This window comes from Canis lupus, chromosome X (assembly GCF_003254725.2).
Source record: "Canis lupus dingo isolate Sandy chromosome X, ASM325472v2, whole genome shotgun sequence".
Taxonomy (NCBI): Eukaryota; Metazoa; Chordata; class Mammalia; order Carnivora; family Canidae; genus Canis; species Canis lupus.
The window spans coordinates 10,679,478-10,701,120 of NC_064281.1; the positions used below are offsets into that span (position 1 = coordinate 10,679,478).

A 21,643-nucleotide genomic window follows, 5' to 3' on the forward strand; every position below is an offset into this window, starting at 1 on the left:
GGAAGAGAGCCATTACCATTGATAACTGCATTATGATATGAATTAGGTATGGTAGACAGAGAGGAACCTAGCAAGGCCTGTTTTATAAAATTCCTCTTTATGGTCCATTGTTTCTGGATGGCCCAGCAAACATTTATTTATCCAACGTTTACTCTTTCCATTCTTCCTGTGAATTGCCTTCCTTCCCTATGAAGCCCCAGATGCCTCAGCCTGTTTCTGGTTCAGGTTGACATACTTATCTCATTTTGCCTGTCTTTGGAATCTCAAGTTTATGTAAATTCCCTATAGCTATGTAATTAAATTTGATTTTCCCCTGTTCATCTGTCTCATGTCAATGTGCTTCTTAGACCAGCCAGAAGAATTTTGAAGGGTAGAGGAAAATTTTTCCTCCTCAATGAATGTAAGTTAAAAACTGTAAGTCTGTAAGAATATTTTTCCTTTTGTAAAGTTGAACATCTCTTCAGCTAAAAAATGGAACTTTTAAGCTTGTCCTCAGCAGCTGACTGAGTTTCATATGTGGCTTAAGGTGAAAAGAGATGATGTTAGGACTGATGGAAGATAGTGCTGCAGAACAGTGTGCCTGTGTGTGTATGAAAGATAAAGTCATAAGTGTGTGCCCATTGAGCATATGCGACTGGCTGTCAGGTGTTATAAATATTAATGCAAAGGCTAAGGGAAGAGGAGGACTTAATGCTCGCATGGAGGGTAGAAATGAGAACTTAGAAACAAAAACAGTGCCTGGCATAAAATGAGACTCCATAATGTAAGACTTCTTTTTTTTTTTCCTATAAGTTTCAAATTAAATTACAGTAAGTTAACATAAAGTGTAATATTAGTTTCAGATGTACAATTTACTGATTCAGTGCTTCCATACAATACCTGGTGTTCATCACCAGTGTATTGCTTCATCCCCATCACTTATCTCACCCATCCTCCTACCCACCTCCCCTCTGGTAACCATCAGTTTGTTCTCTAGAGTTAACAGTCTGTTTCTTAGTTTGTCTCTCTCTTTTTATCCTCTATAATCATTTGTTTTGCTTCTTAAATTCCACATATGAGTGAAATCATATGGCGTTTGTCCTTCTCTGACTGACTTATTTTGCTTAGCATAAAACTCTCTAGCTCCATTCATGTCATTGCAAATGGTAAGATTTCATTCTTTTTTATGGCTGAGTAATATATACATCACTACATCTTTTTAAAAATATTTAATTTATTTATTCATGAGAGACACAGAGAGAGAGAGAGAGAGAAAGGCAGAGACACAGGCAGAGGAAGAAGCAGGCTGCAAGAGCCCGATGTGGGACTCGATCGTGGATCCTGGGATCAAGCTCTGAGCTGTAGGCAGACACTCAACCACTGAGCAACCCAGGTGTCCCTACATCCTTTTTTTTTTTTTAAAAGTGGGTATGGAGCCCAGTTGGAGCTTGAACTCATGACCTTGAGATTAAGACCTGAGCTCAGATCAAGAGTTGGATGCTTAAGTGACTGAGCCACCCAGGTGCCCCTATACCACATCTTCTTTACCCACTCATCAGTCAACAGACACTTGGGCTGTTTCCATAAGTTGGTCTTTGTAGATAATGCTGCTGTAAACATCAGGATGCATGTATCCCTTCAAATTAGTATTTTTGTATCCTTTGGGTAAATATCTAGTAGTACCATTGCTGGATTATAAGATAGTTCTATTTTTAACTTTTTGAGGAACCTCCTAACTGTTTTCCAGAGTGGCTGTGCCAGTTTGCATTCCCATCAATAGTATAAGAGGGTTCCCCTTCCTCCACTTACTTGCCAACACCTGTTATTTCTTGGGTTGATTTTAGCCATTCTGACAGCTGTGAGGTGATATCTGATTGTAGTTTTAATTTGTATTTCCCTAATGATGAGTGATGTTGAGCATCTTTTCATGTGTTTATTGGCTATCTGTATGTCTTCTTTGGAAAAATGTCTACTCATGGCAAGACCTCTTTTCTACATTACTTAACTATCTATCTCTTCCAACTAAACTCATCACCTCTAGTCAACAGAGCATGACTTGCCATTGGGTTTGCTCTCAACAACCAGATAACTCATGGTCATGTGACTTAAACTACAAGTATATTTATTGCTCATTACATTGTGATGTCAGGGTTATGTGATAAAACTCACCTCAACACCAGAATTAATATTACTCACCCAGAAATCTTTCATAAAGATGTCATAAGTGACTAATATTCTGATTTATTTACAATAACATTAATTGCAGCCTTACCTACAGCAGCAGAACAAAGGAAACACTCTAACAATGGAGAAAAGGTAACTAAATTATAAGCCAATCATATTCTGAGATATTATGCAGCCATTTAAATTCCTGTTTTCAAAGTCCATTAAATGACAAAGAAATATATGGTTACAATATATGTTAGGTTTTGTTATAAGATTACCGAATGACTTGCACAATATAATCCTGATTTTATTAAAATTTATATATATGCATTGAAACAAAGGTTAAAACTAAAAGGAAAAATGCCAAAAAATAAATATTAATTGTATCTAGGTATTGGATTTATGGGTCATTTGCATTATCTTCTTACTTTTATGGATTTCAAATATTTCTTTAATAAGCACATCTTGCTTTAATAAACAGAAGAAATACATTGTAGCTAAAACAATTTTGTTTAAAAATTTTAAAAATAATTTTAATTTTTATTGAAAATTCATGTCAAAAGCTATTAAGTCAGGAAGGTGTGCCTTGGGACACTTCACAGAATGAGCTCCAGGTACAGTTTCAAAAGATGCAGGGCTGATTGGAGCTACAGCAGCCACAGCCTACTCATAGCTAATGACTTTGTAATGTGAGCAAGAAAAAAAATGTTCCTATAAACCACTGTAAATGACGGGCTGTTTTTTACTGTAATAAAGTCATGCCAGATAATAATACATGAAAGTTTCATGATCTTGTTAGTTCTTCTCTTTACTATGAATCTTCTCCTAATAAGATTCATATAATGTTAGACTAAAATACTTTGGGGATCATCTTTTATCTTGTCATTTTTCAGATGAATAAACTGATACTTAAATACATAAAATAACTAACCTAAAGACACAATGATTTAATTATAAAACCAGGATGGAATTGTTTTTTTAATCTAGGGCTCCTTCACTGTTTTTTTCTAGTGGATGGGATAACAGAGTTTATTGGGAAGATCTTATATGTTGGTAACCCAATCATTATCCACCTAGGTCTTTTTTTTTTTTAAATCAGAGTACTACTGAACAGCACAATTTCTGGCCTCCCTGATGTAGATTACAAGTACGAACATAAAAGCTGTTCAAAACCCACATATGTAAAATTTTAGGAACTTATTAAATGTTACTAAAGGACACCTACACAAATGTTCATGGTTAAAAAAGAAAAAAAAAAGAAAATCAAAACAATGTAAATATACCACTTCCCTACAAATTGGTCTGTAGAATTGATAAGACTTCAATGAAAATCCCAACAGATTTATTTTTTAGAACTCAAAAGTTTATATAGAAAAGAGTCAAATTTGTCTATATAGTCATGAAGAAAAACCTTTTTACTGTGTCCTCACTTGGTAGGCTGAGGGTGGGGAAAGAGAGAAAGAGAGAGAGAGAGAGAGAGAGAGATCTCTGTGGATCCTCTTATAAGGATACTAATTTCATCAGATTAGGGCCCACTCCCTTATGATCTTGTTTAACCTTAATTACTTCCTTAACTCCAAATATAGTCACACTGGATTACTTTAACATAAAAATTGGTGGGGGTGGGGGGTACACAATTCAGTTCATAGCACTGGTGCTTTGAAAAGACATCCCATTGTAGCTTTCCTTTAAATTTCTCTGAAGTGTAATGAGATCAAGCATGTTTTTATAAATTTATTGGTCATTGAGGTTTCTTCCTTCTGTAAGAGTCTCTTGATCATTTTTCCTTGGTTTACTTATCTTTATATGGGTTTACATGGATTCTTATATCTTTATATGGACTTTTATAATTTCTTAATGTATTCTGGATGCTAAGTCTTTGTTGGTCATATAATTTGCAAATATTTTCTCTCCCAGTTTGTGGCTGACTTTTTCAGTTTCTTTATAGCATATTTTGATTACTAGAAGTGGTTAGTTTTTTTTAATGTAGTCACATTTATCAGTTGTTTCATTAACAGTTCACACTTTTATATGTAGTTTATAAAATTACTTTCTACCTCCAACTTGTAAAGATAGTCTCCTATTTTTCCTGCAAGCCAGGAAGAGTCCTCACTAGAACCCAACCATGCAGGTACCCTGATCTTGCCCTTCTGGTCCCCAGAACTATGATAAAATAAAGTTTGGTTGTTTAGGCCACCCAGTCTGTGGGATTTTGTTATGGCACTCAAGCTAAAACAACCAGATAGGCAAAACATTTTAAAGTCTGACAATACCAAGTGGTATGTGTATGAGTGAGGGGGAATCTGATAGATTCCTAGTGGAATCAGTACTTTGAAAAAATTTGGCACTACTCAGTTATTTTAAAGATAATCTAATCTTTAACCCAGATACTCCACTTATTGCTATTACTCTAGAGAATCTCTTCTATGGGCACACAGGAAACATAAACACAATCTTAGACACATTTTTGCAACAGAAGAATATACAAAACAAAACCAATAACAGCAACAACAACAGTAAAAATAATGTAAATACCTGTTATAGGATAATGGTTAAGAACATTTTGGAATAATAATGAATGGAATACTACACAGCAGTGAAAATTAACAACCTAGTACTAAATTCAACATGTATTAATCATAGAAATGTAACACTGAATAAAAAAGCAAGTTTCAGAAGAATTCCATTTATAAGAATTTTTATTTTTATTTTATTTTTTATTTTTTTTTCATTTATAAGAATTTTTAAAAACAAGTTTAAATAAACCATTTGCATTTTATTATCTTTTTTATAAGTGGCTCCATGCCCAGTGTGGAGCCTAGTGTGGGGCTTGAACTCATGACCCTGATATCAAGACCTGAGCTGAGATCAAGAGTCAGATGCTTAACCAACTGAGCCACCCAGGTATCCCTAAATCATTTGCATTTTAAGAATACATATGTATGTCCACATATGCCACAAAAATCTTAGAGAGAAACAACATAATAACACAAACACTAAATTTGGATAATGACTACCTTGGAGGAATAATGGAGAAGGAATGAAGAAAGGACAAAGAGAGGTATTCAAGTTTTGGCAACGTTAAATTTCTTAGCTTAGTAATTGGTACATAGGAGCTTATCTGATTAATATTTAATGTGATACACATATTGATTTGCATTTGCTAAATATTTTATAATAAATGACAAGATTAAAATTATTGGCAACTGTACTTTGGCGATAAATGTAATTTTCTTAATTAATGAGTATATGTTCCTAAGTACTTCTAGACCACACTGGAAGAATATAACTAAAGAAACAAGGTACGTGACTCATGATAGAATTTGAATCTGAGTAATTGGAACTAATTGCTGAGAGGCACCCTGTGAATTGCTCAATTTTATCATTAAGTAAAGGGAATGGGAAGCCATCATGAAAAATCAATAAAACAACATCTCAAAATGTACCTTGCCTGATTATTCAATGATTATGTTTAGCTTCAATTAATTATGAAAATTATGTAGTTCTTACTATACTGGTAGCATCAACTCATTACTGTAATTTGCTAAAAAAAAAATTAGCTGGTGACCTGAACAGGGAACGCCTTTCTTGTGATATGTTAGCACTTGAAAAAAATGATTAATATGCCTCTTTTGAAGGGAAATATGTGTAGACTCTTTTTGTAAAACATTTTCTGTTAAGTGATTCTTACTTTCATATCAGTTAATATTATACAATAAAAATATTATATAATATAAAAACATTGACCTTGGAGGGAAAAAAGTAAGGATGGATTTGTTTCAAAATTCTATACTGGGGACACCTGGGTGGGTCAGTGGTTGAGCGTCATGATCCCTGAGTTCTGGGATTGAGTCCTGCATCGGGCTCTCTATAGGGAGCCTGTTTCTCCCTCTGCCTATGTCTCTGCCTCTCTGTGTGTCTCTCAAGAATAAATAAATATAATCTTAAAAAAATTCTGTACTGAACACACAGTCTCCCCCTCCTTGATAAAATCCTTAGAAATGATTAAAAAGATACAAGATAAATTGATGAATGCATAATTAATCACAAAAATAAAAAGGGGAATTTAGGCAAATCAGAAACTCTGAGAAGGTTCTGAAAGATAGAAAACCAAGGGGATGATACTGTAAACAATAGGCCCAAATGCTTGGAATTGAGACTTACATCAAAAGGAGAGCACAACATCAAGATTTCTTCATTCCTGGATGTCCTCGATACCAGCAGCAGAAAGGGTGGGCTCCTGTGTGCTGGTAGGTGAGGTACAGGAGCAAGATGAGTCAGGGATATTCCTGTAGGAAGTGAGCCACACATTAGCAAAGAGGAATGTCTGTCAGTCTCTCGTGAGGGCAATGAGCAAGGGAGTGTGAGCCAAAGTAGAATGTAGTAGTCCTGAGAACAGGGAAACCAGCCATAGAAGAGAAACTGCTGAGGTTCAGTGCTTGGCTGTTCATCTGCCCGTCCTCTACTTTGACTTAAAATGAATTGAAAATATAATTTGATGTGAAATGTTGGAGTTCAGAAGCAAAACATCAAGAAAGAATTCTTGAGACATCTTCGGTGCAAAAAGTTTGGTTTTATTAAAGCCTGGGGACAGGATCCCGTGGGCTGGAAGGGCTGCGCTGGGGTTGTGAGGAGTGGCAGTTTACAGACTCTCAAGTTGGCAGGGGGTTAGGGAGAGCGTGGGTCTCTAGGGAATTTGGGAGCAGGTTTCCAGGACCTCGCGGGGCTAGCTGCTAGTAAGATAAGCTCACCTACCACCGTCTAGTAGGACCTCACTCATGACACCCTCCGGATGTGTATCGGTGGCCACACGTTTGGAGGATGACTGCCAACACAGATCTTGGCGGTGGGGTGGTGGTGGTGGGTAGATATAAAGGGAGTTTCCAAAGGGATTTTTACGGGATCCTGGAGGTCGGGCTTGTGTCAAGCTAAGGTTGCCCCTTGCCCTTAGCAAAGTACTCACACTGAGGCAGTTGAGTGCCGGGAGGAAGGTCACTCTGCCTGTCTCAAGTACTTGTCAATGGGCTGCAGGCTGTAAGGAGCTTTAATTTTTTCCTACATTTTTTTCTGCTTTTGTTCTCCACATCACAACTCACTGCAGCGTCTCTTGTCTATCAAGAGATCTTGACAGGGCAGCCTGGGTGGCTCAGCGGTTTAGCGCTGCCTTCAGCCCAGGGCCTGATCCTGGAGACCCGGTTTGAGTCCCAGGCTGGGCTCCCTGCATGGAGCCTGCTTCTCCCTCTGCCTGTGTCTCTGCCTCTCTCTCTGTCTCTCATGAATAAATAAAATCTAAAAAAAAAAGAGAGATCTTGGTAACAAAGTTGAGTGTACAAGGCCAAATTTCTGTACATTTAATGAAAGCCAATTATGAAAGGGAGACAGCAAACCCAGCAAATGAAAGAATTTACATCCAAGGAGATAGAGTAAGAAGAGCAGATGGGACGGTTTTGTTTTTTTAAGATTTTATTTATTTATTCATGAGAGACACAGAGAGAGAGAGGCAGAGACAGGCAGAGGGAGAAGCAGGCTCCATGCAGGGAGCCCAATGTGGGACTTGATCCTGGGACTCCAGGCTCACGCTCTGGGCCGAAGGCAGATGCTCAACCACTGAGCCACCCAGGCGTCCCGGGACAGGGTTTTAAAGTAAGTTTAATTGGTATCCTTAGGGAGTGAAAAGGATTTGTACTTATGCAGAGGAACAGAATGTTATCAAAAAGTACTAAATTACAATCTTAGATGTTAAAAATAATAGCTATAAAATAAAAACCTCACCAGAAGAACTACATAGCAGATCCAGAAATTTTAATATCCTTAAATATTTTTGCAGAGGGACAACAGAGATAATGGAAGTATGATTTGATATGTGAAGATTTTCCAGTGGTAAATAAAGAATAGTCCACAGATTAAATGGCACAACAATCGCTGAGCAAAACAAATGAGACAGTACTCTCTCCACTAGAAACACACACACACACGTGTACACATGTGCATGCACAAGTTTAGATATGTCATAATGAATTTTCAGGACATCAGCATTGAAGAGAAAATCCTTGAAGACTGAGTGGATAAAAAATACATGAAAGTATAACAACTATATTGATATGAGAATAAACATTAGAAATCATGGGTTCATGGTAATTGAGCAGTATTATCAAAGTGTAGAGCAATAAAGTCATTTTGACATTAGCAATTTTCATCAAGTTAAAATACCAGTGACATGTGACAGCAAAAATAATATTGTGACTCAGAAGTACTACCAGAAACTAATCCATTTTGAAACAATTAATAAAAAGAATGTATTTGAGTGGGAAGAAAAATGAATACAGGGGGAGATAGTGTGGTTCAAGAGAGTGCTAAGCAGAGAAATTATTAAGACTTCTTGTTAAGTCAAAATAAGCATTAATGATAAATTTCAAAAGCATATTCCATAATGCCTTTCCACATCAAAGGGATGACAGAGAGAGAAGATAAATCTGAGCATGCTAATTCTTTTGGTTTATTCGGGAAAGGCTATGTATACTGATTTACTTTAGTTCAGAGTAGGGCCAATAAAACTCAAACCATCAAAGAGCCAGAAAGAAAAAAAGAATAGCAAGAAAAGTAGCTATAGTGAAAAAAAAATGATGGGCATGATATATAACAGATCTAAATATCTTAGTATTTTTGAAAAAGATTTATGGTGAGTGAAGTAAGTCAATCAGAAGAGGACAATCATATGGTTTCACTCATACGGGGAATATAAAAAATAGTGAAAGGGATCATAGGGGAAAGGAGAGAAAATGAGTGGGAAATATCAGAGAGGGAGACAAAACACGAGAGACTCTTAACTCTGGGAAACGAGCAAGGGGTAGTGGAAGGGGAGTTGGGCAGGGGAACGGGGTGACTGGGTGATGGGCACTGAGGGGGGCACTTGATGTTTTGAGCACTGGGTGTTATACTATATGTTGGCAAATCGAACTCTAATAAAAATACACAAAAAAGATTTTATTTATTTATTCATGAGAGACACAGAGAGAGGCAGAGACACAGGCAGATGGAGAAGCAGGCTCCCCGTGGGGAGCCCAATGCGAGACTCGATCCCAGGACCCCAGGATCATGACCTGAACCAAAGGCAGATGCTCAACCACTGAGCCACCCAGGTGTCCCAATATATTAGTATTAAAAACAAATTTGTCTACAAACTATGATCCAGATAAGCAAGCACATGAATAAAATGTATCAAGCACAATGCCACAAAATGGAAGGACTCAAATACTAAAATAAAAAACAGAGGGGACTTCTGTTCAGGCAATGGCAGAGTCATTTATATCCAACTGAGTCCCATAGATAACAATTAAAAACTGGAAATACATATTTTACGGAAAACTGTTTTGGAAGTGTAGTAAATGAAAAAAATTAGGAAGAAACTGGAAAGAAGTCCACTCTTGGAAGAAAACTGTACTGGGTTAAATTTGCATTTATATGACTTTTTGCCCACGACACTTTCGGCAGGCCCTTCATGGGGCTGTTAAAACTCCAGCACAGAGCCACAGTCTTATCTGCTTGAAGAATTCGAGGATGGGGCTCTGATCTACTAGAACAGTGGGAAAGTAAGGGGCTTTGAAGGGGGAGACCCGAAATCTGCACATTAACTCCACCCAAATCCTGTGAACTGCACATGTGTGAGTGAGATCCCAAGATTCATAGGAAAAGCTGAGACCTGGAAAGCCCCAAGGACCGGGCAGACTCAGCTGCTGCCTACTGTCAAAAAAAGTTTTTTTTTGGTCCAGTCAAATTAATTGTCTGTTAGAATAAAAATCATCCCTTTTCAATGGAAGGTGATAAAATCTACAATCTCTACAATATTTTTTGCCTAAATTTGTGAAATATTTTGACTCATGTATCTAAGGAGCTCCTTGAACCCGAGACAGGATGAATACAAAGAAAACCACACTCAGGCACATCATACTCAAAGTGCTGAAAACCAAAGATAAAGAGAAAATCTTGAAGGCAGCCAAAGAGAAATGATACGCTTAACACATTGCAATGATTCAAATAATGGCTGATCTCTCATCAGAAAAAATAGAGGCCAGAAGACATAGAATTGAGATCTTTAAAGTGATAAAAGAAAAAAATCAATGCAGAATTCTGTTTAAACATCCATTAAGAGGCGCCTGGGTGGCTCAGTTGGTTAAGCATCTGCCTTCAGCTCAGGTCATGATCCCAGGGTCCTGGGATCGAGCCCCACCTCGGGCTCTCTGCTCAGCAGGGAGTCTGCTTGTTTCTCCCTTTCCCTCTGCCTGCCACTCCCCTTGCTTGTGCTCTCTCTCTCTGTCTGCCAAATAAATAAAATCTTTAAACATCCATTAAAAATTAGGCCTATTTTCCTTTCCTTCCTTTTTTCCCTCCTTCCTTCCTTCACACCTGCCTTCCTTAATAATTTAGTCCAAAAGCAATGCAAGGTAGTTGTTTGCAGGGGTGACATTGGAACCTGTAAGGGTGAGAAGGACACCCATGGAGGGGTAGTGGCAGCCCAGAGGGTGGTGTCAGATCTTAAGTAAGTTAAGAAAGGTGTCTGGGTGGAAGCAGAGGTTTTGATGGGAAGATTGGTTACATACCGGAATTGACCCTATAAGTAAAAATATTGAAATAATTGGAGCCACGTTTCTCACTGCTGGATAAAGGAGGTACTAATATATAGGGAGAAATTCAGGCTGTACTTTATTGTGTCGGAATTGGAGGTACCGGTGTGAATTTAAATATATATATAATCAGTAGAAATAAGCATGTCCTAGATCTTGGTTTTAAAATACGGTTCTCCAATAAAATGAACCAGGATTCCTTAGAGAAAAGGCTGGATTAAGGCCAGGACAGGAAAATACAAGATTAGCTTTAAATATCTCATTGACCAGAAAGCAAAAGTGCTCAAAAAAATTTATGGGATATTCCAAAAGGATACAGGTAGCAGTTTGAGGATGCTCCTACTCATCAAATCAAGAATAAGTTGAGCATCAAAATAACTGAAGAGATTAATGGATGACTTATTGAATAAACCAAGAGTCCATGAGTCTATACTAATGAAAAAAACTAAATGGGTAAATAAATAAATGGTGGAAGAAAAAAACTCTTTCTTACAGAAAAACGCCAATCAATAAATACAGAATGATGGAATCAGAAAATCATCAGTGAATGTTTAAATGAATGGGTAAACATCTGATGAGGAAGAGTATCTACTCATAATTATAAAGGGGAAAATCCCCAAATGAATGAGACTATTTCACTAAATATAAAAAATAGTGAAAGGGAATAAAGGGGAAGGGAGAAAAAATGAGTGGGAAATATCAGAAAGGGAGACAGAATATGAGAGACTCCTAATTCTGGGAAACGAACAAGGGGTGGTAGAAAAGGAGGTGGGCGGGGGGTGGGGGTGACTGGGTGATGGGCACTGAGGGGGGCACTTGATGGGATGAGCACTGGGTGTTATTCTATATGTTGCAAATTGAACACCAATAAAAAACAAACAAACAAATAAATAAATAAATAAATAAATAAATAAATAAATAAAAATAAAGGGGAAAATCACACCTAATTATAAAGGGGAGAAGTAACTTCACAGTGGACAGCCTGAAAGACTGCACCTTAATCAAGTGATCAAAGTCAACACCATCTACACTGCGGCAAACTAACCTCCTGTGCCTTCTGATATCATACACTGAGGAGGGCACACGACTCGTGTGGTATTTCTGCCGGTAAAGAATAACCTGGAATTTACTCACAAGGAAACATCAAGAAGGGCATTCTCTAAGATCTCTGGCTTGTGTTTTCAACAATACCACGATTAAAAAGGGACAAAGAGGCTTGGGGAAACAGAGAACTGGAAAGTGTTGCTACCATGCTTTTATACAATGACAAAGAGCTGGGAAATGGCAAATTCATGAGTTTCTGGAGCCATTGGAAAGCTGTTTTCAGAGCAACCACTGACCCGATAGCCATGAAGAGGCAGGCGCCAGTAGGCCCAATGAGAAGCGAGAACTGATTTATCTGGGGTAGACCCAACCACACAGCAGGAAGAAGAGTTCGACCAGGATAGTTTATAAATTTACAGAGGTTTTGTATGCACTGATGATAGAGTGTGAAGTGTCTGGGAACTGCATAATTTGGTGAGTTCAAACCCTCTTCAAGATTTTTCTCTCTACCCCATATCCCCAGGTGCACACAAAAGAGATAAGAGCAAGTTATTAGGAAGATGTCCTTTGTGGAGCAGGTGGGATGGAATTGCAGCAGCCGAGGAAAGGACACAGACCCTTCTCCTCTGTGTTCCCAATGGAATGAGATCCTGTGTTACTCATATACCATAAGCGAGAAAAAATTTTTATGTGCAGTACACCATTGAGAGTTTTGGACTGTCTGTTACTGCAGCATAACTGAGCCCAGGCTTCCTGAATTTCCATTTCTTTCTTGAAACAATTAAAAGATCAAATCATTATATAAAATTTTCCCTTGAAAGAGAAGTATCTGAGATGATCTGAGTTTACAATGATATTTGTATATATTTTTATGTATGACAATTAGTGGAAATCATATGGACACACTCAATAGTGACTCAAATGATCACTTATCCATAATGCTCCCAAGGAGCTTATCAGTATTATAAAGTTTCAAACTCTTTCTATTCTCAATTAAATATTTAATTTAATTTGATTTATTTATTTTAAAAGATTTTATTTATTTATTTGAGACAGAGAGAGAGAGAGAGAGGCAGAGACACAGGTAGAGGGAGGAGCAGGCCCCATGCAGGGAGCCTGACGTGGGACTCGTGGGACTCGATCCTGGGTCTCCAGGATCACAGCCTGGGCTGAAGGTGGTGCTTAACTGCTGAGCCACCTGGGCTGCCCTGATTTGATTTAATAATGGTCTGATGGGTAAGGCAGGACTCCCAAAGTACACTGATGTTGAAACACTGGTTAGTAAGGAGCACAGAAAGGATAATAGCACTATGGGTGAGCCTGAAGATGACCTCCATCAGAGCCATGAGTTGTATCCATTTGGTCCAAATTCTCAATTTTCACATCAAGATTACTCTAGGACTCCCAAAGACAGTGTGAAAAATTAAGTGGTGAAAATTACATAACTGTGACTTTTCGTTCATTGAAAATGAAGACCATCCACACCTGCCAGGTGTTGTTTGCACACTTGCAATTGCAAAGAGCAGTGGCTGCCTCTACTTGTCACTTAGCAACACACCTCCAAATCACACAGATAAGCACAGCAAGTGTTGAAATACAAAATGCAAGAATTCTAAATATCAGGCTATCAAAATGATTCTGACGTATTTTCTTTTAAAGATTTTATTTATTTGAGAAAGAGAGAGACAAAGGGTGAGCCCATAAGCAGGGGGAGGGGCAGAGAGAGAGGGAGGTGCAGACTCCCCACTGAGCAGGGAGCTCGATGTGGGGCTCAGTCCCAGGACCCTGGGATCACGACCTGAGCCGAAGGTAGACGCTTAATGGACTGAGCCATCCAGGTGCCCCAATTTTTACCTATTTTAAATACCATAACATGTTGTTCCATATTAATCTGTGGTTTGTCTATTCAGTCACCCAATCAAATATTTATGTAACTTTTGAATTTAGTGTGTTAATAAATTATACATTTTTCTTTAAAAATTAATTTAAAATAAGTCAACTGCCTGTATCATGCATAAACTATGAAAAGTAAAATTTGTCTTTATGAATTATGATTATTACTATATTTTAATTAAACGTTATATTAAATTATTTAACAGTATAATGATCTTAAATAAAGCATACATGCACATTTTTCCTTAAAACAATTTCTTTAACTCTTACCAGGCAAAAATGCCCAAATGATTTTAAAAATGTCCTGAAGAGGTATAGGATTATTGTTTATTTTTATGAGAGAGGACCAGAAGTCAGGTAAGGTTTGTAAACAGTGTTTTAAGAAACCATTATTATCTTTATGAATATATTTCTAGAGTTGAAAATTCCATTAAACCAGTTGTTGTATAATATTGATCCCTCCTAACAATTACAAAGCCATTTGCTGATAAACAAATCACTTTTACATACTTTCTCGTTTCATTGTTCTCTACAATTATCCAAGTTAAAGGGACTTGCCTAAATTTAGCAGTCTATTTAGTGTGGGATCCATGATGAACCTTCTATAAACTACTCACTTCACTAACTAAGATCAGGAGTAAGTATACTCAAAAGCATTAATGAGGATGTAAATTGTGTAAGAAAAATTAAGGAAGCCAAAAATGTTTGGTCTAAAGAGAAAAGAAGAAAAAACAAGACTAAGGATTGCAGGATGGAGGATGATTACTATAAAATCTTCTAGTAATATAACGTCTAAATGATTATTTTTATAAGTCTTCTCATGCAAAGGAAAATAATCATAACTTCCATATATTGAATATTTTATATATGCCAGGAGTCACAAATAGATTTGCTTGGTTCCATTTTGCAATACTTCTCAAATTGGGGTTTATCATCTCTATTTTATTTTATTTTTTAAAGATTTTATTTATTTATTCATGAGACAGAGAGAGAGAGACAGAGAGAGAGAGCCAGAGACACAGGCAGAGGGAGAAGCAGGCTTCCCACAGGAAGCCCGATGTGGGATTTGATCCCAGGAACCTGGGATCACGCCCTGAGCCAAAGGCAGATGCCCAACCACTGAGCTACCCAGGCGTCCCTATCATCTCTATTTTAAAGATAGAGAAACTATGGTGAGAGGGAGAGAGAGAGAGTGAGAGAGAGAAAACAGTCAGCAAATGCAGGAGCCAGGGAACAAAATTGTTCTGTATATTTCTACCCAAAACACAACACTTAGCCACTGTGATCTATTGGATACATGAAAATAACATAAATTGCACCAAGACACTGAGAAGATTAAGGGTTTTGTTGTTGCTTTTGTTGTTCTTGTTTTATTTTGTTGGTTTGTTTTTAAAATTCTGAGCTTCCAGATGAAAATCTCTGATTTGGGTGTGTGCAGACTAAGGCAGGCTTGGAATTTTTATTTGTAGCCTTGTTTATTTGGGAAGTCTCAACCATTTCACAGGACATTTTGAGATCATGTGCCTCAATATTTTGCATTTTGCCCATCCCTGGAGACCCAGTTTCTTCTAGCCTGGGCTTGGTCTTCTCTTTACCTAGCTGATACCATACTAAGAAAGAAGCCTTCCTGAGAATGCACAGCTTGTACTCCAGACGGCATCACCATTTTGAAACGAAAGCATGGGGAGCAATTTTTTTCTTTGCTTTGGGCATTAAAAATGTTACTACTCGATCAATCCCCGAGCAATGTAAATGTGTACACTGATAAAGCTTTCTGGCTCTCGAAAGGCCCCATGTATGTTAGTACTCAATCTGTATACTTTCCACACACATATACTTTTACTTTATTATGAATATATGTTGAGACTCACCATACAGGATTCCCTAGTCTGCAAATGCCATCATCTTGGTCCTCTAAAAGAGTGGTTACTAACCAATTTGGAGTTGCAAAGTACTAATTTAATTTGATTTGATGACATTCTTTGCCCCTGAAAATGCCTTATAATTTTATATACTAAAGCTAATGTTGCTTTCTGGGTTTCAAGATAAGTGGAGGTATCCCGTGGTACTATCAAGCCAGGGTGGTAAGCACAGAGGAAGTTGCAAAAATTAAATTCTAGAATGTACTCCATTAGTAAGGAGGGCATAAAGTTGAACATCAGGTTTGTCTTACCACCTGGAGGTGATAGTGGGGTGAGCAGTAATAAACTCTCCCCAGGGGAGGCCTTTCTGATAGAGAAAACTAGAAACCTGAAGGTCCAGAGCAAAACGGAGTTGGAAAGCAATGAGCCTGACCAGGTATCACAGACAAGAACAGGGGTGCGGGAGAGGGTGGCTCAGCATAATTCACTAAATGGTTTGCCTGCCACGTGGGCTGGCCTTTATTGAACCAGCCCAGCAGCAGGCCATGTGGCATTTTTCTGAGGCATCTTAAGATCCCAGGTGGCCCCTGACACATAAATCATAGGTAAATGATGGTCTGGAGTGAACTTGAACCATCTTTGGTACCAGGAAGCGCCGTCCCTGACCATGATGTAAATAAAATCGATTGATGATGATAGATTAAAAAAGCAGAAAGGGTGGCTCGGCCGGTGAAGCATCTGCCTTCAGCTCAGGTCATGATCCCAGGGTCCTGGGATCGAGCCCCACATCAGGCTCCCTGCTCAGGGGGGAGTCTGTTTTTCCCTCTGCTTCTGCCCCTCCCTGCCCTGCTTGTGCTCATTCTCTCAAATAATAAATTAAATCTTTAAAAAAAAGCAGAAAGGAAGATACTGATGAGAGGGAAGTGGGGGAGAATTGAGGTAGTGTCCTGGGTGCTGAAGTGGAAGAGAACGGGAGGGCTGGCATGGGAACAGAGGTTGAGCCATGAAGGACCCCTACATGCTGACTTTTCCTCCTGTCCGTCCTCAGAACAATGTCCTGATGAACAAGGGGGTATTCTTTGAAGAGAGGTGAGCGGAGCATATTGAAGAGGCTACTGAGATACACACCTATTGGGAAGTGAAATAATACAAAGGCTTTCAAAGTCTTCCTCCCTCAGCCTTGGTGCTGATCCTATCACCAGCTAGAATCTCTTTCATTCACTGGCGGTGCTGTTGGGGGAAATCACTTCATCTCCTTAAGCTTTAGCTTCTAGATCTGTAAAATTTCAAGACAATAATACTTGCTTGATGTATTCCATGGATACTCAAGTAAATAACATATGGCAAAAGCAGTTGGCTAATTGTCAAGTTCTTGAAAATGAGTTATTAGTTGACTATTGTAACATGTTCCTCGGGGGCATGAGTAAAATGCTCCCCAAGAACTTGGAAAAAATGTGTCTCAATGAGCATTAATCTAGTAACACACACACACACACACACACACACACACACTCACACTCAGAGAATATGCAGCTCTCAAGTTAGGGGTAAACCTGCATCTGAAATGTCAGATCTTAGAGTTCGACATACAACTTCAATCACAGGGATCTGATTGTACACAGAGGCTGAGCGTGAGTGTGAGTGTAATTTAGGGAGCAGAAACCTAATGCATTGTGAATCAACCTGTCTGGAGAAAGGTTGTGGACATATGATTGTCACGTTTGATCATAGCGCTTCTCAAATATTTTTATTTTTTTTATTTTTTATTTTTTCAAATATTTTTAAATGACCAGCATTTCAAAACTGAAATACAATAAAATAGAAAATATACGAGGGCATCATGTGCTGCAAGGGTAAGGATTGTTTTCAGCTGGTGTGTACCTGTGTGTGCGTGTGTGTGTGTGTGTGTGTCTACCCCTGGACTCCAGCATCTTTCTCTGAATTGCTGTACTGTCATGGACCATAAAGTTTAGGCTTCTTCTTCTGATTCCCTGCTCACGTGACAGATTTCTGCCAACTCTTTGTTTTTCCATGAAGCTTCCCTATGAGGAGAGAATGCCCTGATCTGCCACAGGCAGGCTTCCACTGGTATTTGGCTTGATGTGTAAATTAATTACAGCGGTATTTGGCTTTATGTGTCAGTTTCAATGAACATGAATGATGCTAAGTCTTAAAGTGGATCCACTTTTCGTATGGGGAATAAACACCAAGTTTCTAAGCCTGGACCACGGTAAATTCATCAGCTTAAATGACACAGTGGGAAACCTTTTAGAGACACGTGGCCTTCTCTGGTGACCTCCAACCTTGACCAGCTCCTAGAGTAGCCAGCCCTCTCTGGAATGCCTGAAACTGAGAGGGGCTTCCAGGACACAGGCTATGCAATATTAAAACTGAGACAGGGGTGCATGGGTGGCTTAGTTGGTTTAGCATCTGCCTTTGGCTCAGGTCGTGATTCTGGGGTCCTGGGATCGAGCCCAGTGTCGTGTGGGGCTCCCTGCTCAGCGAGGACTCTGTTTCTCCCTCTGCCACCCTCCCCCGACTTGTGCTCTCTCTCAAATAAATAAATAAATAAAATCTTAAAAATAATCTGAGACCGTGCCAGGCAAACCAGGATGAGGTGATCACCCTACCAGCACCGTTCCGTTTGAACTGAGGCAGTGATCCTGGCCCAGCTGTCAGGAAGAGGTAGTGACGTGAGGCACAGGAAGGAAAAGGAGATACTTTCTGCCCACAGGTAGAGACACATGAGCACACAGGGCAGGGGACCCAGCAGCTACCCAGGCAAAGGGCTTCTGTGGCTCACAGTCCCCCATCAAGATCACTCGATTGAGGTTCCATCTCTTCAGGTCCCTGCAGAGTTTCCCTTTCTCATTCCTCAACTATTCTGGAGCCACCGACCCCCTCACATGTCTGCCCAGGCACTGGTGCAAATAACTGGAGGCAGGACCAACACGCTGAGGCTGAGGCAAGCCTGGGTCAACTGAGCATCAATTTCATGCAAAACTGCCCTCTTAGCAGTCCCAAACTTCAGAGCTACCCAAACCCAACTTCTTTGCTGGTTGCCTACATTTGGCCTCATATTTATATTGTTCCACTCTATTTCCAGGCTTTTGCCATCCTTTTACTCAGAGTCTGTGACCCTGCAGAGTGTAACTCATGGACTGAGGCCATTTTTGAGATATCTCATCCCAGCCCTAGAGCAGACATTCTACTAAAAGTCACCCTATCTACACCATAGATCTCACTCTGCCTCCAGCATTTTTTTTTTGGAGGGGTGGTGGATACATACGTGATGTTTATTGGTCTTAAGAATGCAAGTCAGAAGAAAATATCTTTTCATAAATGGGAAATATCTTTTCATTTCTTTTCAAGTCCAAAGGTCAGAGCGACAATTGTGCTGCTGTATTTGCTCATAAGTGGCAGTTTCTTTTACTGAGATAGAATTTGTACACAGTAAATGACCACATACTAAGAATACAGTTGGATAGGACCGACAGACAAACCTATACAACCTTGTTAACTATCACTTGAGGAAGATATAGGAAACATTTTCATGAATGATTTTAAGTGTAACAATCACTTTTGTTCTGAAAGGTGCTCTTTTAAAGTAAATTTTTAATTTTGAAATAATTGCGTATTGACACGCAGTTTTAAGAAATACTGTAGAGAAATCCTATATACCCGGCATATACACTTTACTCAGTTTCTCTCGCTATGACATCTCGCAGAACTACAGCGCCTGGTCACCAGGATATTGACATCTATGTTGTCAAAATACAAACATCTCTATCAGCACAAGGATTTCTCCTATTTGATAATAGTGACACCTACTTACCTCCCTCAACCCCTGACAACCACTAAGCTATTCTCCATTTCTATAACTTTGCCATATTAAGAAAGTTGTGTGAATAAAATCATATGGTATACAACCCTCGGAGACTGCCTTCTTCCAGTTAGCATAATTCCCTGGAGATCCATCCATCTTGTTGCAAGTGTCAATGGTTCCCTTCTTGTTACTGCTCAGTAGCATTCCATCTAGGCAGTTTTTATATCTTAGGCAAGTCACTCTACTTCTCTAGACTTTACTTTCTCATCTGTAAAGTGAAGGAGTTGGACTGGATGCCGCTACAGCTTTTCTTCAATTGTGAAATTTTTATTTTATGGGTTCTTATCTCCCCTTAGATATAGCTTTATGATTATAGAACACAGCTCTCTTCTCTCATCCAATCCACTTCTAGGCTAAAGGCAGGAATAACAAGCCCTATAGGAGAGGTGGTTAGGGCAGGAAGTGGGAGCAGCATAATCCAGTCTGATTATGATTTCTCCTGAATTTTATATCTAATGAATGACGATTGGGGTAACCATGGGTTTGAGTTATGGCACCCTTTCCTTTCTCCTAGCATCAAAATTAGCTTCACTACCTGACCTGTGTTATTTGATTTTTGGCCTAGACTGAGAATCTGGTGGGCTAAGTACAAGGTTGAGGTCATAGCTAAAGGAAACCCTCAAAACAGTCTAAATTGTTAAAGTTTTTGACATTTGCCAGAAGCCATCAAAATAAAAGTCTACAGCTTTGCAAATCATGTTCCAGTTTAGCAATTATTCATTCCGTATGGGGTTCTGGCTGGTGCTGTGGTGGAGGCGTGGGGAGTGAAATATAAGCCCTAATAGACTGCCATGAATAATGGAGATCCATATTTACATTTGAGAAGAAGCGAAGCAGCACTAGGTTGATAATAACCATCTTTCCATCATTTCTACTGGAAAATTGGGGGCCTTCCCTACCGTGGCTCCCTAGCACTTACATATTCAGGGCAAGGTAACTGCATAATACCTCTTAGATCCTGTCTCCATGTGTTCTTTCTGGAAAAAGTTCACCCCATATACAACTATAAGACCTGAACTTCCATCTTAACTTGTGCAGCCGATCATCAGAACTAGGTCAATAATTCTGTATCATTAATTATCTGTGCTTTCACTAAGCTTCTCAATAGAGAACTTCCTCTTCACCCCCCAGTTGCCTAAAACTCCATATGTCATTTATTTTTCTTGTGTCAATTTTCTCAGTTTTTAGATGAAAATATCTCAGATAAGTGACTCCCGACTCAGGCTCTGCAACTCCCTAGGACATCTCCAATTATTTCAAGAGGTGTCACAACATTCTTCCCAAACAAAATTCTAATTAATTCATTAATGAAAAATAGGGATTTTGGAGACAGTAGGAGAGGAGGTAGGACTCTGAGCTGTCACAAAATCTAGCAATGGCAGAGTATTCTATTCTCAGAATGTTGGGACTTGCTGGGAATGACAGAGTCTTACCTCTAAAGCTCCATGATGAAGCCCCATAACCTTTGTGTTGCCAGTAAACACGTGTCCTCTAAAGATGAGTGGCAGTTCTATAGGAAAAAGCTGCACATGATATTGAAGGAGCCCAGACAACTGGAGATTTGAACTGAGTTGCCTCATTAGAAAGGATTTAGTTTTTTAAATCCAGGCAGTGCTATATTTTCATCAAGTGAGGTGGGCATTGTTTGGAATTATCCATAGAAACAATGGCACAAATAGCGATTGGTTTCTTTGGAGACCAACGATTCCCCAAAGCTGAACTAATGGTATTAGTGTGGATTCTGGAAAGATGGGTGGGGTGGGAGGAGTCCATGGCATGCAGAAGGGAGGTGCAAGACAGAGATTTACAAAATTTTTTTCAGAGCAATATTGAACATGGTTGGAGCTTGTCTTTCATGCTCTTCCATCTTCACTTCCTTGATTTTTTCTCTATGTCTCTGTGTCCTATTGAAACTTTCAGCCCATCTACAGCAGCCTATTTAAGACTATCATACCCAGTTCCCAAATGCTCATGTTCTGTCAATTTGAGAGCATGGAAGACAAAACCCTGCCTCACGGAATTTTGGCCACCCTGCAAGTCTTTAAGATTGCCCACCATTTTACAGAAGCTCTGCTTCCATTCTCAGCTTTCTGCTCCTAATTCCCACTTTAATATCTGACATCTCAAACTTCATGTGTACAGAACTGGGCCCCTGATCTTTTCCCCAATACCTTCTCCTACCACATCTCAGA

The 21,643-nt window shown here is 39.0% G+C and overlaps 1 protein-coding gene across 1 annotated transcript in view; it reads right to left on the minus strand.

Moving 5' to 3' along the window:
- Positions 1-21,643, minus strand: part of FANCB (FA complementation group B) — a 462,529-nt gene that overhangs the window by 25,279 nt on the left and 415,607 nt on the right. The window contains exon 20 of the transcript XR_003131918.3: positions 6,310-6,434. The gene's annotated coding sequence lies outside the window, so the exon portion shown is untranslated. The remainder of the gene's footprint in view (positions 1-6,309; positions 6,435-21,643) is intronic.